At 43.1% G+C, this 27,554-nt stretch overlaps 1 protein-coding gene across 2 annotated transcripts in view; it reads left to right on the top strand.

The window, feature by feature from the left end:
- The first annotated feature begins 8,821 nt into the window (after positions 1 to 8,821).
- Positions 8,822 to 27,554, top strand: part of IP6K2 (inositol hexakisphosphate kinase 2) — a 30,324-nt gene continuing 11,591 nt past the window's right edge. Inside the window, exons 1-2 of one of the 2 annotated variants that reach the window (XM_077776974.1) lie at positions 19,910 to 20,030; positions 20,128 to 20,270. The gene's annotated coding sequence lies outside the window, so the exon portion shown is untranslated. Of the gene's footprint in view, positions 8,894 to 19,909; positions 20,031 to 20,127; positions 20,271 to 27,554 lie in introns of those variants that run through there. The other variant, XM_077776975.1, reaches the window with a different exon arrangement.

Here is a 27,554-nt window from a genome sequence, read left to right as displayed (position 1 = left end):
CAATGTTTGCTTTGCTTTGCCTTTTTTATTTAAAATTTTTTTCAAAGTGCAGAATATAACAAATACAGAAAGATGCATAAAACAAAGACATTCTGCTCAATGATTTCTCACAGGCCAAACACAAAACACAGCCCAAGTGAAGGACACTCCTGGTGCCCCTGTGGCTCTTCAGTCATTCCTCCCTGCTCTGTATTGGCTTCTAATGGAAGGTGGTCATTACCTTGATTTTCTTGACCATTAACCACCTAAACATACCTCTCTATGATAGCTGGGTTTTTAAAAAAAATTTTTTTAATGTTTATTTATTTATTTATTTATTTATTTATTTATTTATTTAGAGAGACAGAGAGACAGAGCATGAGCAGGGGAGGGGCAGAGAGAGAAGTAGACACAGAATCCCAAGCAGGCTCCAGGCTCTGAGCTGTCAGCATGAGCCCAATGCGGGGCTAGAACCCACGAACCGTGAGATCATGACCTGAGCCGAAGTCAGCCGATGAGGTGCCCCTAAACATACCTCTCTAAAAAAAAAAACCACTTTCTTGGGGCACCAGGCTGGCTCAGTCAATGGAGCATGTGACTTTTGATCCAGGTGGGGGATTCAAGCACCATCCTGGGTGTAGAGCTTACTTAAAAAACAACAACAAATAAATAGCCACTTTCTTCATATGGTGATATAAACACCTATAATTAAATGCATAATTTAAGACCCATCCTAACTGCTGGTTCTTAGCACAATCTCTGTCTTTTCCTCTTTTGTTTACCCCTCCCTCTTCCTTGTATCACCATTACTCTCTGGAAAACCATGGTTATAAGCTACATAACTACACATATATATATATTTAAGGGATCAACTACNCTCAGAATCTGGAGCCTGCTTTGCAGTCTGTGTCTCCCTCTCTCTGCCCCTCCCCTGCTTGTGTTCTGTCTCTTTCCCAAAAGTAAACATTAAATTGTTTTTTAATTTAATAGCCTACTATTGACTGGAAGCCTAACCAATAATATAAACAGTTGATCGACACATTTTGTATATGTAGTATGTAATGCATTCTTTTTTTTTTTAATGTTTTTATTTATTTCTAGGGGAGAGAGAGAGAGAGAGACAGCGTGAGCAGTGGAGGGTCAGAGAGAGAGGAAATCACAGACTCTGAAACAGGCTCCAGGCTCTGAGCCGGCAGTCAGCACAGAGCCCGACGCGGGGCTCGAACCCATGAACCGCGAGATCATGACCCAAGCGAAAGTCGGACGCTTAACCGACTAAGCCACCCAGGCGCCCCTGTAATGCATTCTTATAATAAAGTAAGGTAAAGGAAAGAAAATCGTAAGGAAGAGAAAATACATATGTAGTAATATACTGTATTTATGGAAAAAATATGAAAATAAGTCGAGTTCAAACCTTTGTTGTACAAGGGTCAACTTACATTGATACAGAGTGGTTTGCCTTTGTTGTATACATGAGACCATTTTGTACACACTTTTCTGCATCTTTTTTTCATTCATCTCAACTTGTTGCAGGCCCTCCAATTCAAGTGGTATTATTCCAATTCCCTCTTTTTGATGATAACATAAAACCTGTCCCCATGGGGCACCGGGGTGGCTCAGGCAGTTGAACATCCATCTCTTGATTTTGGCTCAGGTCATGATTCCAGGATTATAGGATCAGCCTTGTGTTGGGCTTCACACTGAGCATGGAGTCTGCTTAAGATCCTTTCTCTCTCTCCCTCTGCCCCTCTCCCCCTCTCGTGCCTTTCTCTCAAAAACAAAAACAAAAACAGGGGCGCCTGGGTGGCTCAGTCAGCATCCAACTTCAGCTCAGGTCATGATCTCACAGTTCATGGGTTTGAGCCCCCACATCAGGCTCTGTGCTGACAGCTCAGCCTGGAGCCTGCTTTGGATTCTGTGTCTCCCAATCTCTCTGTCTCTGTCTGTCTCTCAAAAATAAAAAATAAAAATCATTAAAAAATTTAAAAACAAAAATCTGTCCCCAGACTTTTTGGTACTTCTCCAACAAAAGGTGGAGTCTAATTTCCCTCTCCGTGAACATATATCCCAGACTTAGTGACTTTGCTTCTAATGAATAGAATAAGGCAGAAATGACACTGTGACTTCTGAATCTAGGTTAGAAAAGTGATACAGCTTCCCCCTGGCTTCTTTTCTCTTGCAACAATCATCCTTGGAATCTAGCCACCACGTTGTGAGAAGCCCAGGGAACATGGAGGCCACATGTGGGTGTTCCAGGCCTCAGCTCAAGCCTCAGCTGACAGCCAGCATCAAACACCACCCTTCAAGTGAGGAACCTTGGGTGATTTCAGCCCCAGCTTTCAAGCAGAGAACAGTTTCTTCTGAATCTTGCTCAAATGGCAGATTTGTGAGCAAAATACATGTTACTGTGTTAAGCCACTAAATCTGGGTAATTTGTTTCATAGCATAGTAGCCAGAACAGTGTGGAGGCACTAACCATGGCCTTGTGGATGGGCCATCTGTTTGCAACTTTTTCCCCACTACACATGATGTAGCAATAAATATCCCTGACTATATAGCTCATGTCTCAGTGCTTTTATTTCTCTATGTGAGAATTCAAAGTTTGGGACCAGAGGGTTCAAAAGCGCTTGCATTTTTATTTTACTGGTGTTTGCAAAATTGCTTTCCAAAAAGGTTGTAACCAGTCTTTGTCAATAATGTTTAGACAAATCCTTTTCCTTATATCCTGGAAAGCAAGAGTTGGTACAGCTCTTTTTAACTTTTGCTAGTTTACTAAACATAAAGTGACTTATCTTGTTTCTCTTCTTAAAAAAAAAAAAAAAAAAAAGCCAGGGTGCCTGGGTGGCTGTCTGTTAAGCATCCAGCTCTTGATTTTGACTCAGGTCATGATTCATGAGATCAAGCCCCACATGGGGCTATGTGCTGACAGCACAGGGCCTGCTTGGGATTCTTTCTCTCCCTCTCTCTGCCCCTCCCCCAGCTCACACCTGCGTGTGTGTGTGTGCGCGCGTGTGCGTGCGCGCACACACGCATGTGCTCCTCTCTCAAAATAAATAAATTAAAAAAAAATTAATAACCTTGGGGCACCAAAGAGGCTTAGTCAGTTCCTCTTCTCCACTCAGGTCATGGTCCTGAGGTACTTGAGTTAGTGCTCCGCATTGGGCTCTGCGCTGATGGTGCAGAGCCTGTTTGGGATTCTGTCTCTTCTCTCTGCCCCTCCACTACTTGTGCTCTCTAAGTAAATAAATAAACAAACATTAAAAATTTTTAAAGTCTGTGGGGCAACTGGGTGGCTCAGTCGGTTGAGCGTCTGACTTCGGCTCAGGTCAGGTCTCATGTTCGTGGGTTCGAGCCCCGCGTCGGGCTCTGTGCTGACGGCTCAGAGCCTGGAGCCTGTTTCAGATTCTGTGTCCCCCTCTCTCTCTGACCCTCCCCTGCTCATGCTGTCTCTATCTCTCTCTCAAAAATAAATAAAACATTTAAAAAAATTTTTAAAGTTTAATAGCCTTTTCTTAAAAGAGTGATTTTAGGGGCGCCTGGGTGGCTTAGTCGGTTGAGCGTCCGACTTTCGCTTAGGTCATGATCTCGCGGTTCGTGGGTTCGAGCCCCGCGTCGGGCTCTGTGCTGACGGCTCAGAGCCTGGAGCCTGTTTCAGATTCTGTGTCCCCCTCTCTCTCTGACCCTCCCCTGCTCACGCTGTCTCTCTCTCTCTCTCTCCTAGAAATAAATAAAAATATTAAAAAAAAAAAAGAGTGATTTTAGTTTCACAGCCAAATTGAGCAGAAAGTACAGAGTTCCTATATATTCCTTCCTTGCCCCAACACACACCCTTGCTCACCATCAGCATCCCGCATCAGTGTGACATGTTTGTTACAGTCGATGAACCAATATTGATCCATTATCAACTGAAGGCCTGAGTTTACATAGAGTTCATTCTTTTTGTTGTAGATTCTATGGGTTTTGACAAATGTATAATGACACGGACCCACCATTATAGTATTATACAGAACAGTTTCACTGCCCTAAAAAATCTTCTGTGTCACCTATTCATCTCTCCCCCTCCCTCAAATGCCTGGCAACCACTGATCTTTTTATTCTCTCCATAGTTTTGCTATTGTTACCTTTTAACTTTGATTTGTATTCCTTACCTTCTGATGAACGTGACCATTTTTTCATGTTGTGAGGTTCTGTTCGTTGCCTCCCAATACCTTTTTCTCCTTTATCTTTGCTAATAAATCCAAACTTTGTCCAGGGGTGCCTGGGCAGCTCAGTCAGTTAAGCATCCAGCTTCAGTTCAAGTCATGATCTCACGGCTTGTGAGTTTGAGCCCCACATCAGGCTCTGTGCTAAGAGCTCAGAGCCTGGAGCCTGCTTCAGATTCTGTGTCTCCCTCTCTCTCTGCCCCTCCCCGCTCATGCTCTGCCTCTCTCTCTCTCTCAAAAATAAACGTCAAAAAAAGTAAACAAAACAAAACAAAAGTTAAAAAAATCCAAATTTTGCCCAGAGTGACAAGTGTCCAGTTTCACGTGATGGATGAATCCTGACCCCATTCCCTGACCTCTAAGACTCCTAGTACAGTTTTCTGTAGGACATTTCCCATCTAGTACAATTCCTATACCTTTCATAATAAATTATTCCTAAATATTTTAGAGCTTTGTTTTTGTTAATTGAATATTTTTCTCATTTTTATGATTTCTAGGGGCTTATTTATAGAAAATTTTTGACATATTTTTCTTGTATTTATCACCTTAACATTTTCTCTTATTAATTGTAGTAGTTTTCAAGAAAGTCCTTTTGATTTTCTAGATCTTCAATCATGACATTAACTAAACAGACAGTGTAATCTCTTTTCAATATTTATAACATTTTATTTTCTTGTCTTATTACATTTGCTAAAACTCTAAAGCACTGTGTAATGATAATAGTGTCTAATTCCTGATTTAAAAAATGGTTTTAGGGGGCCTGGGTCGTTCAGTCAGTTAAGAGTATGACTTTGGCTTGGGTCATGATCTTGCAGTTGGTGAGTTTGAGCCTTGCATCAGGCTCTGCACTAGTGGTACACATCCCACTTGGGATTCTTTCTCTTGCTCTCTCTCTCTCTCTGCCCTTCCCCCACTTGTGCTCGCTTGCTCTCGCTCTTTCAAAATAAATTTTAAAAACTTTAAAAACATTTTTAATTGGTTTTAGTATCTAGTGTATGTTGGCTTATGATTATTTTACATTTTATATCTTTTTCATGAATTGTGCCTTTGTTAAATAATGGCCCTCTTTATTCTCAATGCCTATCGCCTTAAATCCTTAAATCCTACCTTCTCTGGTGTCATGTGGCTACTCCTGCTGCTAATTTGTGCTGGCCTTATCTTTCTCTCCTCCAACTCCTTTATTTTCAGCCCTTTCTTTTCTTATGGTTTCAAGTATCTTTATAATAAGCAGTATGCTGCAGTTTTTTTTGTCTTTCTAACCCAGTCTCTAGGACTTTAATGGGAATCGGATATCAGGGAATCCTTATTTAGTATGACAAAGATGTTTGCTCTTTCCATAATTCCTTTATGTTTATTTTTTACTTTATGATTTTATCTTTCTATTCAGTTGAACTATATGAAACTACCAACTATCTACTACTTTCCTCTTTTCTCTGTCTCTTTTAAGATGTCATTCAATTCATTTTTTTCCTTGGTAATTTGGAAATTCTACTACTTTTTTCTATTCCATTAATGGCTGCTTTCTCCCTCCAGGCATAAGGACTGACCCTTCAGGGTAATTTATCTGTTACGGGGGAGAGCTTAAGGCCAGTTGGCCTTTCCTCCTTGGTAGGTAACTTGTTCTATCTATCTGTGAGCTTGTACAATGTTCTCTTTCTCCTTGGAGTTTAAGAATTTACTATAGTCTTTCCTTTCCATACTTCCTGGGAATGAGGCCAGTACCTCCCATCTGCAGACACAGCTTTTTTTCAAGTCAGAAAAGTTTTCTTCTATAATTTATTTAGTTTGTGCCTCTATTTCAGCCATCTCCTTTTCTCCTTCTAGAACTCTTGTTTGCACAGTAGGTTGCCTGGATTTGGCCTTCAGGTCTCTTGTGTGTGGTCTGTTCCTTCATGTCTTTGAGCTTTCCATTGAATTTTGAGCTATTTCTTCCATTAGACCCAAGTACTTTCTTCATAATCCTCCGACATGCCAAACTTGTTCTTTTCTTGAGGTCTTTGCACTTGCTATGCTTTCTTCCAGGAATGGCTTCTCTTTCCCTGCTCAGCCATGCCTCTAGGTTCATCTTAGCTCAGATGTCCCCTTCTCAGATATACTTTTCCTGCTGCGTTGGACACAAACACCATACTCTGGAGATCAGTTTGGTTTCTTTTCTTCATCACTCACAGTGCCCATAATTAAGCTGGGATTTTGTTTGTTGTTGTTGTTTTTACTGTTGTATCCACCCTTTACTTCCCTACACTCCTCACTGTGGGGCAAGGACTCTATAAATCATGCAAATTCTTGCTGTGTCCCTTCTTTCCATGTACCTAGTGTCTAGCCCAGGTTAGCCCTTGGTAAGCACTTATGGGAGAAATATAAGAGTGAATGAATGCTGGGGCTGCTCTGTCCAGCCTCAACCCCACACATAGGAGCGTTGGAATGGGAGAGTGGGTTGTCAGAGGAAGGAGGCACAGTGCTTACCTGTAAGGGCTTGAATGACTGGTGCCTGTTGGGCTTTTTTAATTCTGTGACTATAGGCAGGGAACAGGAGCAAAAGCTGGGTTGGGCTTCCTAGCAAACCTGCTGAATGTGGGGGCATTTGGGCCTGACCCAGGCAGGGCTAGCCTTCATCTGGGGTGCTCTCACCCTGCCCCAACCTCCCTCCTGCTGCCCCATTTCAATTTTTTTCCATAGCCCTTATCATTTAATACCACATGGCATTCTTCTTGTTCAGTCAGCCAACAGGTATTTCTGGAGTTTCCTTGGTATTTGAGGTTCTTAGGATATATCCATGACTAAAACAGAGAGATTCTCATCTCACAGGGCTCTTGTTCTAGTGGAGGAAGCTTCCTACAAGGATAATAAACGCCTCCATAAAAAAGGTAACTGCTATGGAAAAGAGTGGAGCAGCCTGAGGGGATAAAGGTGATCCCATGTGCTGTTTGAAAGGCGTATGTCGCAGTCTGAAATGAGGGACTTTGAGGGCATTCTGATACAGCCTGTGGAAATCTGCAGAAAGTGCATTCCAAGTATGGGGACAACTGGAGCCCAGTCCCTGAGCCAGGAGAGTGCATGGGGTGTGATATGTGAGAAATCAGGCTGTTGAGCAGCAGGGCTGGAGATCAACAGGGGAGATGCAGCCAGAGAGGTAACAGGGAATCATAAGGCCCCTGACAGCTCTGACTTTTCCTTGGGCAGGTGCTACTGCAGAGTTCCGAGCAGGGTATGAGGGATTCTGATTTATGTATTCACAGGCTGATACGTGGAGAATGGATTGCAGGTGGCAAGGGCGGCTGCAGGAGACTGGAAGGTGGCTGTGACATTGCCTTAGAGAGAGATGGTGGTGGCTTGGACTGGGTGGAAGCCATGGACCTGGCAAGAAGTGCTCTCTCGTTCTGGGTAGATGATGCAATGGAAGGAATAGGATTTCTTGAATGTAAGTGGAAAGAAAGTAGTTAATGGGTACTATGAGCATTTGGTCTGAGCAATATAAAGGACTAAGGAGCCATCACTTTGAGCTGGGGATGGTGAGGTAGAGTGTGTTTGGGGGATGAGCCAGAGCTAGGGTAGAACAAGTTGAGTTTGAGATACCAAGCAGAAGTCAGACTGCAGTTGCAGAGTCTACAGCTGGGCATTGAGTCTGGACTGGACATACACCTCGGAGTAATGGACATGGAGGTGGAATTTGAAGTCATGAACCTGGATAAGATTATGAAAGAAATAATGTAGACAAAGAGAGGAGGCAAAGAGGAGGAACCAGTGAGGTGAGAGGAAACTACAAGGGCATGGAGCCCTGAAACTCACAAGTAAGGTGCTTCCAAGAGAGGAGAGATCAGATGGTGATAGGAAGTCTTTCTCGCCCACTCATATAAAGCCAGACCCCCAAACTGTTTTTGTTCAATGCTATATTTCCAGCACAGAGTGTAGGTCCCCAGTACATACCTGTTGGATAAATAAGCATATGCATGAATCCACACCTCTGCAAACCCCCAGTGCACATACAGCATGGGACTGCAACGTTGGCCTACTTTACAAGAAAGTGGAGATCAGGTAGGAGGCTCTGCCCACTCTCAGTAGCACCTCCCTCCCCCCTCGAATTTCCTTGATATGCACTCAGGTGGGAGCTCTTCTGGCCAACTCCTAGGACCCAGGACAGATGAGCCTCAGCCAAGTCATGCAGAGTAGAGGTTGGCAGAATCTATGTTGGGCACTGGGTCATCTACCGGTCCCCAGAGGATTCTACAGTCATTCCTCTGTCCACCCCTCTATATTCAGTCATCTATCTACCTGTGTATATAACTTTCCTTTGCTCACCGTCTACAGTCACTCTTTTGTCCATCTTTCCATCCATCCATATCCAGTCCTCTATTCTGCCGTCTGCTAGGGTGAAGAACTTCCCAGTTTGCTGCAGACTGCCTCAATGTTAGTCTTGAAAATCCTACATCCCGGAAAACCCTCAGACTCTGGAAAATGGGACAGTTGGTTGAGCCATCCGTTCACCCAGGCATCCCTAGCACCCGACATACCCCAAACCCAGCTGTTCACCCAACCGCCCATCTGACCTCCCCCTTGAAGGCAGGCAAGGCTCCGACCCCTCCCTGGCCCCGCTCCTCGCCCCGCCCCTCCCGGAAGNNNNCGCAGGTAACGCCCGCCTTGTCCGGCCTAAGGCTCTGCTGCCCCGGGAGATTTGGTGGAGGATGTCTCCGGGCCGTTTGGGGGAGAAGTCTCTGGTCATTAGGGGTGTCCCCGGGTTATTTGGGGAGGGGCTCTCCCGCGATCCGGGGGGCGGGGGGGGCCTCTCAGGGTCTTTGTGGGGCCGGATATCGTCTGGTCACTTGAGAGAGGCAGAATTTCTTCAGGTTACTGGGGGTTGGGGAGCGGGAGGGGACTGTCTTCCCAGATTTTGAGGGACAGGGTCTTCTCTGGTCATTGAGGGGGTTTCCCAGGTATTTTGGCGGTGCAGGATCTCCCGCGGTCATTGAGGAGGTTTCCTCAGACGTTTGTGGGGAGACGATCTCCTGGGTTATTGCTTCCCAGGACAGCGGCGTCCGTGGTGTACCGGGTTATTGGGGGCGGGGGAGGGTGGTCTCCTTGAGTCTTTGGGTGGAGGAGTCAGCCCACCGCCTCAGGTGCCGTTTACCTGGGGTCGGCAGATGTGCAGCCATTTTGAGTGTTGAATGCCAGTTGGGCCTGTCAGCTGGTGTGTGGTGAGGAAATCTGCACACCTAATTATCCAAAACAGCTCTAGAATGGATCAGAGGACGCCTTCTTTAACAGTGATAAGCGTCACCGTGGGTGGAGCTTTCATTTCTTTCACATTTGCTTCAAGATTGTTTTCGTCTCTCGCATCCTAAGGGTTTGTATCCTTTTCCTCGGCTTCCCGTATTAAGAAAGCTGCGCTGGCAGACAAACGAGGCCAAACATTGTGAAAACAAAATGGGGAAAAATAGTAAGACCCAGTGCTCTTACATGGCAGGGAAATAGAACTCGTTACTGCTTGGAATGCAGCATTTTGGTATTTGTACATAACCCAAGAATAAAAGAATAGTTTGAAGAAAAAGTACTGAGAACTTTTCAGAAGTGGCTAACAAAAATGTTCCAGTTCACCAGCTTTATGATTTTTTTTATAAAGCACCAAGATTACAGTAATTTTGATGAATTCTAGCGTTTAAAGTATTTGCATTTTTAGTAAGGTTACATTTAAGTGACCTCAGATGCTTATTTACATAGGTTGCTGCTGTGGAGTTCATATAATTGCATCCTGTAACCTGGTGTTAAGATGTAAAGAGAAGTTTCAAGGTGGTGATGTTCTTGTTTTAACTTTAGCTGCTATCAGAATTAGAAACCGAGCAAAATGAACACTTTTATCATATTTGACATAAAAGTCCAGTTGGTGGCTTAGTGACTTTTTCTTTGGAGAAAAGGTCAGTTGAACTGTTAACCGTTACTCCAGTTGGTTTATTTGTTTTGTGACTTTAGAATTCACAGCAATTGTTAGAAATCAAATGCAGGAGAGCCAGCACTAGAGTTGATACAATTGTAAAAATGAGTTTAGTAGATGCATAAAACTTCTTTTGTGCCTCACCATTTCGCAAGTGACAGACCAGTACAACTGTACACTATCCCGGTGTCTGTTGGGCAGTGGAATGTGGGCGGAAGGAGCAATCGTAGACTGATGAACCTTAGCCAGTCTCCTTTGCAGAGGGGGGTGCCAGAGCCTTCAGTAGGCACCAGAGATGTCACTGGTATCTAGGCAACAGGGATGAGCCTGAGCCTCCCTGAGGCCAGCTTACTGAGGTGAAAATTTTCCATTGTTTGGCTCATAAAGAAGATGCTCTGGGGAAGACTTTTCCTTTTCAGTGACGTTATTGTACCTAGTGAGATAATCACCCTAACAAATTGAACACCTTTTTGTACAGTGGAAGGTAAGCAGATCTCTTGTGTGATTATGTTTTAAAGCATGTTTTTGTTTTTTAAATAATAGTATTTTTTGCCTATTTCAATACCAAGTAATAAAAGTAGCAAGTAGTATTCGTATTTTGCAATATATTCTGGTAGCAAGAAAAGGTCCTTTTTCCACAAAACTGAATTTATAGTGCACCTCAAAGTTTGAAGGAAAAGACAGTCTCTTAAGCTGATGAACAGTTGGTTTGGGTCTCTCATCCATCACTGGCTTCTGCAGTTAACCAACTCCTAGTCCACCTTAAAAATAAAAGCTGAATTTTTTTAGGTGGCATACCCCTAGCATGTATTTTATCCATAAGTATTTCATTGTGTATCACTAAGAGACAAGGAGCTGTCTGTGCTATCTATAATGCCATTATTCTGCCTAAAAACCATTGACAGTACATTTTTTTTCACCCAAATATCTGGTTGTAGTCAAATGTCCCTGATTTTCCCATAATTTTTTTTACAGTTGATTTGTTCATATCAAGATCCAAATAAGATACGCACATTGCATTTGATTAAAGTGTCTCTTTTGTTTCTTAATTTTATATATGCTCATTCTGTTTTCCTTGTAGTTTTTTTTTTAAATTTTTTATGTTTGTTTTTAAGAGAGACAGTGTGAGCAGGGGATGGGCAGAGAGAGATGGAGCACAGAATCTGAAGCAGGCTCCAGGCTCTGAGCTCTTAGCACAGAGCCTGACTTGGGGCTTGAAATCACGAACCATGAGACCATGACCTGAGCCGAAGTCAGATACTCAACTGACTGAGCCACCCAGGCGCCCCTCCTTGTAATTGTTTTGTTAGAAGCAACTGTCATTTATCCTTTAGGATTTCCCATATCAGCTGGCTTTTGCTGATCATGCCCTGTGCTTGAGACCTTTTGACTATGGTGGCTTGGTTTGAAGGGGTTGCCTCCTGTAGCTCTTTTCATTGAAGAAGTTGTGAAGGCTTTGCCAAGGCTCATTCAGAACTGAGCCCCAGACCATGAACCGTGAGGGACCTCAAAGGCCACACAGTGCAAGACCCTCCTCCTCCCTCTGTGTCATGTGGTCCAAAGGGTATGGGTTCTAGATTTTCCATGTGAAACTGAGAGGAGATTCTTAACCCATGGCTTCCAGGAGGGTGTAGATGTTCTGCCTCTGTCTCTTTACAGACTTTCTCTCACACTGCCCTCAGGCAGTTCTCACCTGTCAGGGCCCTGACCCAGTGCTCTTCTTTCTTTGCACATTACTCTTAGAGTCCTTCTGTCTTCCCTTTGTAGGTTATTCCCAAATCTGTTTTCAAATTAGGTTCACTCAAGCTTCAAATCCATTGTTCCCAAGTATCTGGTCAACATTTCTTGAGTGTTTGACCATCCTCTTATATTTAAGCATCTGCAGTTCAACTCAGTATCTTCTGAGCTGTTTCTGACTTCATGAATAGAAACATCCTTGTTCTGACATGGGAAGGCTCAATATTTGACTCATCCCTCTAATTTGATTCCCTGTATCAGGAGTTCTGAAGATAGGGTCCACGGTTGCTCACATCCCAGACTGTATGTAGACCTCAGTGAGGGTGTGCATTTTTTAGGAGAGAGGCCACACATCTCATTCTTGAGGGGGTCACTAACCCCCTAACGGGTTAAGAGCAGTGTGGTACACCTAGCCATCTACCAGATCCTGTTTCTATACTCTACCCATCCCCTTCCTTCTTGAGTTCCCCTGTGTGGGCTGGCCACCAGGCTCCTTTGGTACATTGGAGAAGGCAGGAGTGCCCTGCTGAGTGCTGCTGAATGTGGGGATGTCATTCCAGGTGGGACAGAGGTCTGGAGAAGGCAGCCCTGGGGATGACAGAGGAGAGACCCTCAAGGGAAGGAAGCCCAGGCTGGGAGAGGTTGGAGAGATCAGCTTGGTCTTGATCCTGATGTCCTCCTAGAGGTTGCAGCTCTACTAGGGGTACTCCTGCTATCATCTCCTTCTAGCAAACTGTCAGGCTCAGGACTGTGAAGGCAGTGTTGCCTCCTCTTTCACCTTTGTTTTTGACATCTTCAGATAACCAGATACTAAGTTCATGATCCCACAAAGTTACCTGAAACACATCTATGGTGTAAAACCTAACAGTAGCTTGAGAGCTTTCTGAGCATACATAGTTTTTCCTAAAACCCCCCAAACCTCCTTTTTCATGTTTTTGTTTTTTTTTTAATGTTTGTTTATTTATTTTGAGAGAAAGAGGTCCAGTGGTGGAGGGGCAGAGAAAGAATACCAAGCAGGTTCCATGCTGTCTATAGAGAGCCCGACATGGGGCTCAATCCTACAAACTGTGAGATTGTGACCTGAGCCAAAATCAAGAGTTGGATACTTAACTGACTGAGTCACTCAGGTGTCCCTTTCACATGTGCTTCTAATGTGTATAAGAATTATATTTTGTTTACTCTTTAAGTAAGAATGCAGACAGAAGAAGACCCCAATAGATGCTGGTTCCCGCTTCCACTGTCCCTCTATTCATGTCATTGTAATAGTGATGTGCAGGGCCTCTGTGAAACCAGGTTTTCTCTTTTCTCTCTGCCAGCTTAATTTTCCACAGTCTTGGTGGCTCACAGACATTGCAGGGCAGAGTAAAACTGGGTGCAACCTCTGCTCTGTCCGAGCAATTCTACTTCTCCTACAGAAATACTTGCACAAGAGTGCAAAGACAGCTACAAGGGCACTCATTGAATTATTATTATCATAAACAGTGTCAGTAGGGAAGTTAAAAAATGCATTATGATTATATATGTAAATATTATGTTGCCTTTGAAAGGAATTCTATATAGACAGATACGTGGCGAAGGCATACAGTTTAGTGGGGAAAAATAGCAAAACAACAAATGTTGAATGATCCTACTTGTGTGAGAAACTGGAGTAGTCAGAACCATAGAGACAAAGTTGAATGGTGGTTTCCAGGGACTTGAGGGTAGAGAGACTGGACAGTTAATTGTTTAATGGGTACAGAGTTTTAGTTTGGGAAGATAAAAAAAAGTTGGAGATGGGTGGTGGTGATGGTTGCATCAATGTGAGTGTACTTAGTGCCACTGAACTATACCCCCAGAACAGTTTAAAAGGGTGGATTTTAGGGACGCCTAGGTGGCTCTGTTGGTTAAGTGTCCGACTTCAGCTCAGGTCATGATCTCACAGTTGTGCGTTTGAGCTCCGCGTCCAGCTCTGTGCTGACAGCCGGGAGCCTGGTTTGGATTCTGTGTCTCCCTTTCTCTCTCTGCCCCTCCCCTCCTTGGATTCTGTCTTTCTTTCTCTCTAAAAAATAATAAATAAACATTAAAAAATTTTTAATGGTGAATTTTATATTGTGTATATTTCATCACAATTTTTTAAAAGGTGAGAGAAACAGCCAAATTTTTGTATATGTAACATGTATACAACCTGATCCTGTTTGTGTAAAGAATAGAAAAATGCATGGAAGAAAATCTGCAGGATGAAAAGACTCCAAACTAATAATGATGGTCATTTTATCACACATAACCAGTTAAAAATCCTTATTTTTTAAAAGGCTAAACAGGATATCCTTTGGCACTCCATTCCTCTGCCTGGCATTGAAGCCTCCTCTCTTCACCCTCCTTCCTTCCACGAGCACAGGCTTAGTATGCCCTTAATCGCCTCACACTGCCATGTCCCTCCTTTGACCTCAAAGTGGACTCTGGAGGAGCTGTAGGGCAGCTGTAGAACAGCCCACATTTGAGGAGTGCATTGCATGCGAGCCAGGCAGGAGGCTAGGTGTTTTACTCTTGTTCCCACCTCAGAGCACCTCTGTAAAACTGTACCATGCCTGGTTTACAGATGAAGACAGGCACCAAGAGGAGGTAAAGCACCGTTTATACCCCAGTATAAAGCAGGCCTCACTTTGCCAGGGAGATTTAAAAAAAGTTTTGATGGATACTTGGGTGGCTCAGTCAGTTAAGCATCCAACTCTTGGTTTTGGTCATGAACTCATGGTTAGTGAGTCTGAGCCCCAAATTGGGCTCTGCGCTGACAGTGCAGAGCCTGCTTCGGATTTTCTCTCTCTCTCTCTCTCTCTCTCTCTCAAAACAAATAAACTTTAAAAAAAAAAAAAGAAAGAAAAGAAATTTTTTGATATAGCCCAAGAGTATATAAACTTAGAGTATTTGGAAAGTTGGCTTCCCTACAATAGTTGTTACTTTTAGTTACACATACACATTTAGTTATTATCTAAAACAATGTATTCCTTTAGAAGTTATACTTTTCACCCACATATTTCATGAATTCTGTTCCAACTTGTCTGCGTGCATCTTTGCCATTCTCAGAGCCACATTTGGAGGTGCTGTCCTCTTTTTTAAAAAAAAAAATTAATGTTGAGGCACCTGGGTGATTCAGTCGGTTAAGCCTCTGACTTGGGCTTAGGTCATGATCTCATCATTTGTGAGTTCAAGCCCCGGATCAGGCTCTGTGCTGACAGCTCAGAGTCTGGAGCCTGCTTCAGGTTCTGTGTCTCTGTCTCTCTCTCCCCCTTCCCCATTCATGCTCTTTCTTTTAAAAATAAATAAATGTAAAAAAAAAAAAAAACTTTTAAAAAATGTTAAAAAATTTTTTTTAATGTTTATTTTTGAGAGACAGAGTGTGAGCAGGGGAGGGGCAGAGAGAGGGAGAGACAGAATCCCAAGCAGGTTCCAGGCTCTGAGCTGTCAGCATAGAGATCAATGCAGGACTCAAACTCCTAAACCAAACCGTGAGATCATGACCTGAGCTGAAGTCGGAAGCTTAACCAACTGAGCCACCCAGGCGCCCCAGAGGTGCTCTCCTCTTCAACATTTCATTCTTACCTCTTAGTGGTAGAGATGTGACATTAGTAACATAGTGGTTACTGAAACCACTACCCTGAGCTGATTGTGATCTCTTCAGTGTGACCCTGTTATGTGTTGATTTTTTTTCCCCCTAAATAACAGTATTATATACCATATAATGCATCCCAAAAGGAATCCTGTATCCTTCATCCCCGGTGTAGCTCCCCTCTCTACTGGCATGCTCTCTCTTTTTTTTTTTTTTCTTTTTAGTGTTTATTTTTGAGAAGGCATGGGCAGGGGAGGGGCAGAGAGCGAGGGAGCCAAGAGGATCTGAAGCAGGTTCTATGCTGAGAGCAGAGAGCCCAATGTGGGGCTCGAGCTCACAAACTGTGAGATCATGACCTGAGCCAAAATCAGATGCCACCCAGGCACCCCCTCACTGGCTCTTCAGTCTTCCTGTAAGTCCTCACCTTGGCCTGTGTTTTTTTCTTTTTTTCTTCTTTTTTTTTTATTTTTTAACATTTTATTTATTTTTGAGAGAGAGAGACAGAGCATGAGCAGGGTGGGGACAGAGAGAGGAGACACAGAATCTGAAGCAAGCTCCAGGTTCTGAGCTGTCAGCACAGAGTCTGGAATGGGGCTTGAACTCACAAACTGTGAGATCATAACCTGAGCTGAAGTCAGATGCTTAACCAACTGAGCCACCCAGGTGCCCCTCACCTTGGCCTGTTTTAAAGGGCACCATTGCACTGGGTTAAGCCCTGGGGATGGAGGGAGGAAGCAAACTCTTCCTGGCGTTGGTTGTGGTGTTATGTCGCAGAGGTACTTGCCTTGGGATCAGGGAGGCTGTAGCACATTACCATTTTGCCATTTTACATGGGAGATTGAAGGGGAGACAAGGACGTCTTTTTACCCACAAAGTTTGTTGGACCTGACAGTCATCCACATCTGGCTCAAGTGCACCTTGGGTTCATTTTTCTGTTTACAGACATTTTCTCCAATCTTTTTCAAGATTGTATATTTATTTTTAATGTAAATTTGCATAACTAGGGTTCTCAGTGAAATTACACTAATTCAATCCTAAAAGTAAGGATTAAGCTATGGTGACACACCAGCATTATCATTATATGGTGGCTAAAAGTTAATATTCTAGTAACAAGAAAAAGTTTTTGTACTTAATGCCTCTGAGATGCCACTTAGTTAAGATTGAAATGGTTGGGAGGATGAAAGCTCTTAATTAATGTGGTCTCCAGGTCAGAACAGACAGCAAAACAAGCATGTGGTTAAACAAACAGGTGATTAAACAGAAAAGTCATGCCTTGGTTTGATTTTAAAAGTTCATGAAATGTAGCTGTTGGTGAAGATACATAACATAGTCAGTACCTATGGTACCCTGCCCACAAAAAAATAGAAGTAACAGCTCTAGCAGCTGCTCATGGGACCCTCACTGTGTTGTCTTTCACCTGTGTTCTTTTTGTTCCTAGGGTAATCTCATCCCACTCTGGACTGAAGGATTTCAGGCTTTGGGTGGTTTTTGAAACCCTTGTGACTTGGAGATGGAGCCCTAGTACCTGCTGTCATAAACTCCTTAGGATAGCTGGAATCAGTCTGGGCCTCTTGGGCCTCTTCTGCTTGCTTTCTGTTGTAGAGAACTCAGAAAACTTTCTTTGTACTCCTGGGTTTGTTTGCTGGTTTTAACTCATTCTTGTGAATGTATTTAACTGACAGTCATAATTATTCAAAATGGGAGGTTATTTAGTTTTGTTCTGTGTATCCATCCATTTATCCTACTTGAGACGTGCATACATGTTTTAGAAATTGAGTGTGCAATCCCAGGCCTGAGGAAGATTAAAACTTTCTTTTAAGAAATAAGTTGTGTTAGAGATAAAGAAGCAGAACACCTGGCTAGTGCTGCTATTTCTGCTTCAGATTTTTCTATCCCTAGCTGCACACTCAGAAATGAGGGGCCCCATGGGGTTGTGTGAGCTCTGTCTTACTCTTTTGGGGAATGTAAAAATCTTGCATCCCCCTTCAAAGCTTGTTTTATAAGAATAGTAGATTGTTTTTGTTTTATAAGTATGAAACTAATGCTAGATATGAATTTTTACTGTAACCCTCCTCCCTACCTTTTTTTTTTTTTTAATCTGGGATTGAGATCCCAGGTCTATACAACTTTATCTTTGCTGAGACTGCAGCAACTTTTGTCTTGGGATTAACCTAGCTCCAAGCCTTCCAGCTTCCACTCTGATCCCCGTTTGTTTAAAATATGTTTGAAACTTGGTGTCTGTGGATTGCATCTTTAGCTCGTTCCTCCCCTTTTCATGAGCAACAAGTGATGCTATATCTCTGGAGTTCTCAGTTTAGCTTCTTTTACAGGGTGTTCTGTGGAGGTGTGAGGACCCAGCACCTGTTGGTTCTCATGCTAAACAGAATCATACTGTTTCCTTTAGAGACTGTCTAGAGTTGCCCAACAAAGGAAGAGGAAGGGTGGATATAGTATACTTGACCAAAGAATGTATGTATATATATATATTTTTTTAATTTTTTTAAATGTTTTTTATTTATTTCTAGGAGAGAGAGAGAGAGACAGCGTGAACAGGGGAGGGTCAGAGAGAGAGGGAGTCACAGACTGAAACAGACTCCAGGCTCTGAGCTGGCAGTCAGCACAGAGCCCGACGCGGGGCTCAAACCCACGAACCGCGAGATCATGACCTAAGCGAAAGTCGGATGCTTAACCGACTAAGCCACCCAGGCGCCCCTGTATATATATTTTAAAGTTTAACTATTTTGAGAGAGAGCACCAGCATGGGAGGGGCAGAGGTGGGGAGAAAGGGAATCCCATGCAGGTTCTGCACTGTCAATGCAAAGCCCCATGTGAGGCTTGATCTCATGAACCACTGTGAGATCATGACCTGAGCCAAAATCAAGAGTTGGCCGCTTAACCAGCTGAGCCACCCAGGTACCCCAAAGAATGTATATTTGTATGAGCTTGAACAACCTGACAAGAAAAACATATACTACTATTAAACCACTTAATTGCACACTGCTGAGATTATGGTCTCCTAAATTAGTTCTTAATGAACATTTTTTTCAAGTTTTCTGCTGTTATGAGTAGAGGTTTTACATGTAAAGCAGTGAAAGGTGTCCTTCCATGAACAGTGTCTATTCTCTGAGGTGACTGCTTCTGGAGGAGAGATAGTGGAGTTGGTTGCCAACTCCCTGCTGAGGATCTGGGTTTCTCTTCCTCTGTGTCCTTATCAGAGAGTATGGGAACACAAGTGTCTCTTCCCCAGGTCCTTTGAGCTGCCCCTTGTAGTACCTCTGCTTGGCCTTATGGGACAAACACAGCAACACCTTCACAGGGTTGCATGCTTGAGGGCCGTAGGGTTGACTGGGATGTTGCCCCTACCTTGGGAGGTCAGGGGAAGACTGTAAGCACCAGATGCAGGATCCTGGGGCATTTGGGAGGGTGGACCTTGCAAAGGTGCCAGGTGGGAGCTGACAGACTCTGGGCCCTGAAAAGCTGATGAATGTGGCCAGCAGGTCTATGGAAGGTATAGGCGAGGAAGGAGGAGACTGGCTATCTGTCTTCTAGGAATGATTCATTTCACTTTCAAAAGAGTGGGTTTGTGCGTGTGTGTGGTTTTGTTTTTGTTTTTAGAGAGAGAACATGTGCGTACAGGGGAGGGGCAGAGAGAGAGAGAGAGCATGTCTTTCCATGTCCAGCCCAGCACACAAAGCTGATGCATGGCTTGATCCCACAACTGTGAGATGAGATGAAATCAAGAGTCAAATGCTTGACTGACTGAGCCAGTCTGGTACCCCAAAAGAGTGTTTTTACTTTGAAAATACTGGAGGTTCTTTGTATAGAACCAAAGAAAGGGAACACAGTGGTAAGATGTCAAAAGTGGAAGTGCCCTGTTGGCCTTCCCGTTCAGTCCTCAAATGAGCTCTTGAGTGACTGAAGTCACTGCCCTTCTAACAAGCAGGTTGATTCCAGAGGAGTCAGTGTATGATATGCTTCAGATCTGTGGGTGTGGTTGAACTTGATTTCATCAAAAATTTTTAAATATTTTGCTATGCTTTTTTTTTTTTAATGTTTTATTTATTTCTAGGAGAGAGAGAGAGAGAGAGAGAGACAGCGTGAGCAGGGGAGGGTCAGAGAGAGAGAGAGTCACACAGAATCCGAGGCAGGCTCCAGGCTCTGAGCTGGCAGTCAGCACAGAGCCCGATGCGGGGCTCGAAGCCACGAACCGCGAGATCATGAGCTAAGCAAAAGTCGGACGCTTAACCGACTAAGCCACCCAGGCGCCCCATGCTATGCTTTATTTTGGAAAGAAATCTCAGGACTTCTGGAGAATGACTGGCAAATGGCTCTGTGTTAGGACAAAGTGTTGTGTGTGCCAGTGTCTGGAATTTTTTCATACCTGTATCTCATTCTTCTCCTGGTTGGTCATGAAGGAACACTGACTATATTGAGTGGTTTGTGATAAATGCTGCCAGATTGGTGCTGTGAGCCTGGGACACTTTGCAGACCCATGAGGAAAGTATTAACTAAGTGAGGTTTTGCAAGGATCTGGAGGAAATTGTGACCCCTGGACACAGGACCTGGTGCAGTGCAGGACACACCTTGGTCCCTCCATCAGCAGGTAAAACGCTCAGGGTGCCGGCCTACACAGGTCAGGGCTGCCTGGGTTCTGTGGCTGCCCACAAAGACTGAATCATTTTTGGCTCCCTGTGTTTCAGAGGATGAGCTCATGTGTCATCTGGTTAGGGAACCAGCTGAGGGATGAGTGGGGGTAAACATCGACAACATGCAGAGAACATATAATCTTGCCTGAAGCCAGTGGACCATTACTTGTCAGCACAAGAGAGAACAGTGACTCAAGGTAGGAAAGTCCCTCATAGATTGAGCCCTCACAGCAATTTCAGCTATAGTCTGAGGCAACCATTTCTGTGTGTTTCTGTTGTGTGTGTTTTTTAGAGGGTGGTGGGAGTCATAGACTGCACCAAGGAGAAGGAGACTAGAAATGAGAATTGCCCTTGAAAGAGGAGTAATGGGCTTCTTTTTAAGGAGAACTGATAATTCTTGGTGTGTGTATGAAATATATTTAGTTATTTATAAGAAAATGTGATACTCGGATAAAAAAGACATGTGATACCTTAGAATCCATAATTCCAATTTCCTTGAAGGAGCCGTGCTGTGGTTTTAGCTAGAAAAAGCTTTTTAAGTTGCTAAAACTTTGTAATTCTAACGGTGTAACTCTGATGAACATACTTCTAGATAGGCTGAAAGTTCCTTCTCATCCCCTTCCATTTTGGGGCCCTCTAGTCTTTCATTCCAGAAATCTGATCTAACAAGGCAGAGAGATGGGGCAGTATGTCATGCTGGTGGTTCTAGACAGGAGAAGCATCTGAGAGACTGCTCTTTCCCTTACAGAAAAGCTTGTCTGGATTTTTGGAACAGAATCTGGTGTTTTATGTGTCCCTCAGCACTGGGGAAAGGATCTGTGTTATTATGGCTTTAATGGAATAGTTCCAAGTATAGCTTACAACTTTTCATTTATTAAAACTAGAATAAAGGGGCACTTGGGTGGCTCGAGTCAGTTGAGTGTCTGACTTTGGCTCAGGTTATGATCTTGCAGTTTGTGAGTTCAAGCCCCATGTTGGGCTTTGTGCTGACAGCTCAGAGCCTGGAGCCTACTTCAAATTCTGTGTGTGTGTGTGTCTCTACCTCTCCCCCACTTGTGCTCCCTTCCCCCCCTTCTCTGTTAAAAATAAACATTAAAAAAATTTTTTTAAACTAGAATAAAATGCTAATGAAGAAGAAAATGAACACGTAGTCTTGGACCACAGGCATCTGTGTCAGGTCGATACAGAAGTTCTGTTTCTTGTCTCTGGCTCTGCTGCTTTTGTGGAGCCAGTGCCTGCTATGGCATTAGGAAGATGGGGGGAGGCGGGACAAACAGACACCTTGACAGCCCACCAGCCAGGCTGCAGCTCTTTAAGGTTAGGACTGGGATTCCAGCCATTGTTAGCAGTAATTCTTTCATCTCAGGGACCTGTTTTCTGTGGTGACATCTACCTGTTATGGTGACCTGGCACCTCAGTTCTGCCTGTCTGTAAAGGAAATCATGGCAGTGTCTACTCCAGAGGGCTGTTGTAAGAGCAAGGGTGTTACAGAACAGACTAAGTGCTCCATAAATGGGAGCTCTGGTCTCTAGCATATTTGTATCACATTGTCATTGAAGCTTGAGGAGTTGGTCACTTCCTTCTCTGATCTTCCAGTACCTTGTATACGCCTAGGGACAGGGTATGTGGGGATTGCTATCCCCACTTGTTTACATACGGTCCATCTCCCAGGATCTTCATCATGGAGTGGAGCTCTGAGCATGCAGTGTGGGCTAGGGCAGTGTTGGATAAGCTTAAAACCTTCAAGAGCTAAACAACTGTCTGGGTTTTCCTATTTTAGTCTCAGTGAGTTCTTGTCTTTTTTCCCCTCTAATATTTTCCCTCCCTGTTGTAAAGATAATATATGCTCCGAGTTTGAGACTATTTCAAGAAGTTTGGGACATTTAGAAAACTGAAGAGAAGGGAATAACAATCTTACTACTTGGTACAGGGCAGATCCAGGTATTGTGCTGTCATCAGTTTGTGTAATATAATATAAATATATATAATTTATTTATATAAATAAATAATTATAACTCCCATCTTTAAGAATTTACAGTTGTGAAAACAAGTAGGTAAGAAAGTGAATATTTGTAACTGCAGTATTTCCCTCCCCTACATTTTGGGGCAGTGTTTTGGCTGCCTCTTTTGTGACAGCAGTGTTATTATGTTTCTATAGAAAGGGCACACAGTTACTCCCCTAGGTTGATGCTCATCTGCTTTCTCTTATTGACAGCCTAGAACAATAAAAAAAAACATGGAAATAAAATTGACAACTTAGAACAGTTTCTTTCAGCTTCACAACTTATCCTATGTCATCTAAATTTCTAGGATTGTTGTCAAATTTGGGAAGCCTGTATCAGGTTTTATTTGCACCTGAGCTGGGAGACTTGGAGGCATTCAACTTTTCTTTTTTTTTTTTAAGTTTCCACTTTTGTAGGAGCACCTGGGTGGTTCAGTCTGTTAAACCTCTAACTCTTGGTTTCGGCTCAGGTCATGATCTTACAGTTTTGTGAGTTCGAGTCTTGTGTCGGGTCTGTACTGAGTGTGGAGCCTGCTGGGGATTCTCCCTCTCTCCCTCTCTCTCTGCCCCTCCCCAACTTGTGCTGTCTATTTGTCTGTCTGTCTCTCTCAAAAATAAACAAATGTTAAAAAAATAAAATTATAAATAAATGTTAAAAAATAAAGTTGCTATTTTTTTTAACGTTTATTTATTTATTTTGAGAGACTGAGAGCAGGGGAGGGGCAGAGAGAGGAGAGAGAATCTCAAGCAGGCTTTTGTGCTGTCAGTGCAGAGTCCAGTGTGGAAGTGGAACTCATAAACTATGAGATCATGACCTGTACCAGAATCAAGAGTTGAATGTTCAGCTGACTGAGCTACCCAGGTGTCCCAAGGCGTATATACAGCATTTTTAATGCAGTGACTATAAGGCCTTGGAAGTGGGTGGGACAGCCATGACCTCTGTGAGTAGCCAGTACTTTTTTAGTTTTTGTGTGTATGTGGTAAAATATACTTTACATAAAATGTATACACTTTTAGTGTATGATTCAGTAGCATAGCTGGTACTTTTTGACAGTCTTTTCCTCCAATTCTTTGGACCTAGTGGAGAAAATACAGATTATACAATTTTTTATATCTTTCATTTAAAAGAGTATAACGTGGGGCACCTGGGTGGCTTAGTCGGTTAAGCGTCTGACTTTCGCTTAGGTCATGGTCTCGCGGTTCGTGGGTTCAGGCCCCGCGTCGGGCTCTGTGCTGACTGCCAGCTCGGAGCCTGGAGCCTGTTTCAGTCTGTGACTCCCTCTCTCTCTGACCCTCCCCTGCTCACGCTGTCTCTCTCTCTTAGAAATAAAACATTTAAAAAAAAAATAAAAGAGTATAATGTAAGCATTTTCCCAAATTGATTAAAAATCATAAAATTGATAAGCTTTTTATAATATCCTGATAGTCCATCATGCACTCTTTTTTTAATTTATTTTTTTTGTTTGTTTGTTTTTATTTATTTCTAGGAGAGAGAGAGAGAGACAGCGTGAGCAGGGGAGGGTCAGAGAGAGAGGGAGTCACAGACTGAAACAGGCTCCAAGCTCTGATCTGGCAGCCAGCACAGAGCCCAACGCGGGGCTCGAACCCACGAACCGCGAGATCATGACCTAAGCGAAAGTCGGATGCTTAACCGACTAAGCCACCCAGGCGCCCCCCATTATGCACTCTTTTATTGCTAGACGTGGAAGTGAGTGTGATCACAGTGGGGTATAAGACGTGTCTTGATGGGGCCTGGTCTCTTTGGTGCAGCGATGGGAGTTTTCCTGAGGTTGGTGGTAGTTTGATCCCCTGTATCCAGATGGGTCAGTCTGGTCAGCTTCTATCCTTGGTGCCTCCCACAAAGCAAATATTGACAGCTTTTCTCTTGCTTCCAGGCTTTATTTTGCTAAAACTCCTTTTTGTATAGTCATTTTGTTACCAGGGATTGTGCCTTATCTGGTATTCAGCTTCCCTGGAAGTCCAGTTCATTCAGGGAATGATTTTCCTTCTGCATTGTCTTGCTGAGACAACTTATTTAAATAAAGCTGGATAGCAGACCAACCAGTGTTGCTGAAGGAGGCCTACATACAGTGAGACTCAGCACCAACCCATGGCCATTCTTTGCTTTGCCTGCAAAAGATGGGGGTGATCATCTTGTAGTGATAACTTTGCACACTAAAAAGGCTTGGGTCTTTGGGATGTTGACTTTGAACCAACCCAGAATTAGTTAGATGGCTAGTTAGTATATTTGTTTGAAAATATGATAGACTTTTAATCTTCTTGAGGCCACATTTTTAAAGTTTATTCTTCAGTGACCATTCTTTTCTTGCCTGATTTTCTACAAGAGATAATTTTCTAACAGGTTGACTGTCATTACATTAAGAGGTTAAGCTTTGCTTACATGAAAGGTTTCCGCATCACCAGGTCCTACATGAGTGTTAGGTGCAGAGTCCTTCATTTATACTCCTCAGTTATTGTAGACTTGATAGATGGGGAATTAGCAAAATTAATAACAATCCGTGCTCAGAATACATTTTGTAAAGTGTGTTGCATGCCTCATTTTAGTAATTGTACATACAGTATGTATGATTGGTGTGGGTTTAGATAATGGCAGTGGTTGCCTTTTGAGTTCTCTGTGTTGGTCTGTGTGTGGCAGGTGTTCATGATGCAGTAGTGATTTGAGGCACATCCTGTAAAGTGCCTACTCTGTGTTCGTGTTCTGGACTCTGGAGATTCAGCAGTGAATGGAGCAGTCAGAAATCTGATTTTATGGACCTTTGTTTTTTGGTGGGGTCAGGTTCCGGGATAACAAAAAATAAACAAGACAAATAAGAAAACATATAGTATGTTACATAATGATAAGTGCTAAAGAGAAATAAAGCAGGGTTGTATACAGGGAGTGTGGACAGGGAGGTGTGGCACTTTCAGATGGGGTAGCTAAGGAAGACCTCACTGAAGAAGTCACATTTGCATAAAGAGCTGAAGGAGGTAAGAGAGTGAGCCAAGGGATCTATACCCTGGGGGGAGGAGTATACAAAGCAGAGGGAATGGCAAGTGCAAAGGCCCTGAGGTGGGTATATTCCAGGCATGTTTGAGAAATAACAAGGAAGCTAGTATAACAGGAGCCAACTTGATGCTGATTTTTCTTTCCTTCTGGGTGTTTTACAAGAAAGGCTTATTAAGGACTTTATGCTTCGATTTTGCTTGATTATGTGTAAAGGATGCTTTTGCTTTGACTTTATAAGAATTGAAAAAGATAACCATGCAACTGGTAGTTGCTGGTAGGAGTGCCTGGGTGGTTGAATCAGTTAAACGTCCAACTCTTGATTTCAGCTCAGGTCACGATCCCCAAGTTGATTTTCTCTCTCTGTCCCTCCCCCCACTTGCGCACGCATGCATACACTCTCAAAACAAATAAATAAACTTAAAAAAGAAGTCTGCCAGTATTAAGACCCTAATAGAAATGAGGCTTTCACAGTGAGCAAATGGCTTTAGGGTTAGCATTGGATGTCATGGATTTATGAGGGGAAATATGGCTACCTCTGTAGTCTGTACCGTCTGGGAATGCCTTCACAAAAAGGGAGGAATCCTTACTTTGACCAAGATGGTGACCCAGGCTGAGCTTGGGAGGCGTGACTCAAGATGCTCAGTGTGAGGCAAATGACCACTGTTAGAATGGAAGGGAAAATAAATTTCATACAGTGCATTTGTGTGTGGAAACTATTTTTAAAAGCTAATATCTTTTAAGTATAATTTTTTCTGATTATTAAAATAATATATGCTTATGAAAATTTGAGGGGCGCCTGGGTGGCTCAGTTGGTTAAACATCCGACTTCGGTTCAGTCAGGTCATGATCTCACAGTTCGTGGGTTTGAGCCCCTCATCGGGCTCTGCGCTGACAGCTGGCTCAAAGCCTGGAGCCTGTTTTAGATTCTGTATCTCCCTCTCTCTCTGACCCTCCCCTTCTCATGCTGTTTCTCTCTCTCTCTCTCTCTCTCAGAAATAAAACACTAAAAAATTTTTTTTTAAATTTGGTAAATTAAAAACTGTAAGAAAAATTATTGAAGTATAAATTATATACAATTAGATACATCAATTTAAGTCTAATTTGATGAGTTTTGACAAATTTATGCAGTCATACAATTACTGCCCCAGTCATAGCATAAAACATTGTCATTACCCCTAAAAGTTCTCTTGGTCCCCTTTGCAGTAAATCCTGTTCCCCTACCTCTGCAACTGCCTACCTCCTTTCTATAGTTCTGCTTTTTCTAGAATTTTGTATAAATGGAATCATATAGCATATAGTCTTTTCTGAGTGGCTTTTTTCACTTCTGATGCTTTTATGATGAATCTTTGTTGTTACATGTATCAGTACATTCACTTTTATTACTGAGTAATATTGCATTATATGGATATACCACAGTTTGTTTATTCATTCACCCATTTTATGGATGTTTGGGTTTCCACCTTTTGGCTATAGTAAATAGTGCCTCTGTGATCATTCACGTATAAGCCTGTGTGGACATTTGTTTTCATTTCTCTTAGGCATATACATACGTAGGATTGTTGGGTCATATAATATGTTTAACTTTTCTAAGAAACTGACAAACTGTTTTCTAAAGTGGCTATTACCTTTTCCATTCCTACCAGCAGTATTTAAGAGTTCAGTGACTGACCCTGGCAGTGGGAGTCATGGGTTGTGTGCAGACGCTGTATAGTGGTGGCTGTGGGGTTCAGGAAGAGCAGGTGTAGATGGTGAGGATTGATTTTCCACCATCAGGCTAATGTGCCTCACACCACCCCTATCACTATCCAACCCTGGGGCTTTTCTTGAGGCAAATAAGTGGCCCCAGCAGACTCCATTTGTTGCCTCATTAAACTAAATTCTGGATGGGTGAGCTAACAGCTCAGGGCTTTTCATGAGTCATAGCTGTTTTATTTGCAGTATTTTAGAAGGTGTTGTTTCCGGTAGATCTTTCAACCAGTTTGACGGATTTAGTGGGGTGGACTGTGGAGGAAATCTATGTGCTGTCCTAGGAGTTCATAGGCCAATGTGAGGCAATGTGGAAAGTAAAATAGATGCTAAATCTGAAGGCAGTATATTATGGTTTTTCCCCCCCTCTCCCTAGGTACAGATAGTGTCCACACATTGCATGGACATCTCGGTAACCATTAATACTCTAGGATTCCTGGGAAACTGGGCCTTAGACCTTGGATGTTTAAAAAACATTGAAAGAGCCCTCTGCCTAAACCACAATTGGAACAGAAAGAGTAGCAGGTGAAAAAGCAGGTGCTTTGGGTACTATTCTTCCTTCTGGCCTGGTTGAGGCCACTAGGGAGGGAGCTGATCTGCTGCTCTCTAATCCTTGGGAAGTTTGATCCTTTAATTTCCCACAGAGATAGGGCCTATAAGGGAAGCTAGAACAGAAGCTCCATTTCTTTGTCTGCACTCCAAATGTAAGAAATATGTAGTACTGTG

This window comes from Crocuta crocuta, unplaced genomic scaffold (genome assembly GCF_008692635.1).
Source record: "Crocuta crocuta isolate KB4526 unplaced genomic scaffold, BGI_CrCroc_1.0 scaffold77, whole genome shotgun sequence".
NCBI classification, from domain to species: domain Eukaryota; kingdom Metazoa; phylum Chordata; class Mammalia; order Carnivora; family Hyaenidae; genus Crocuta; species Crocuta crocuta.
The sequence above is the reverse complement of the archived record's forward strand: the minus strand, read 5'-3'. Positions and strand labels throughout refer to the sequence as shown.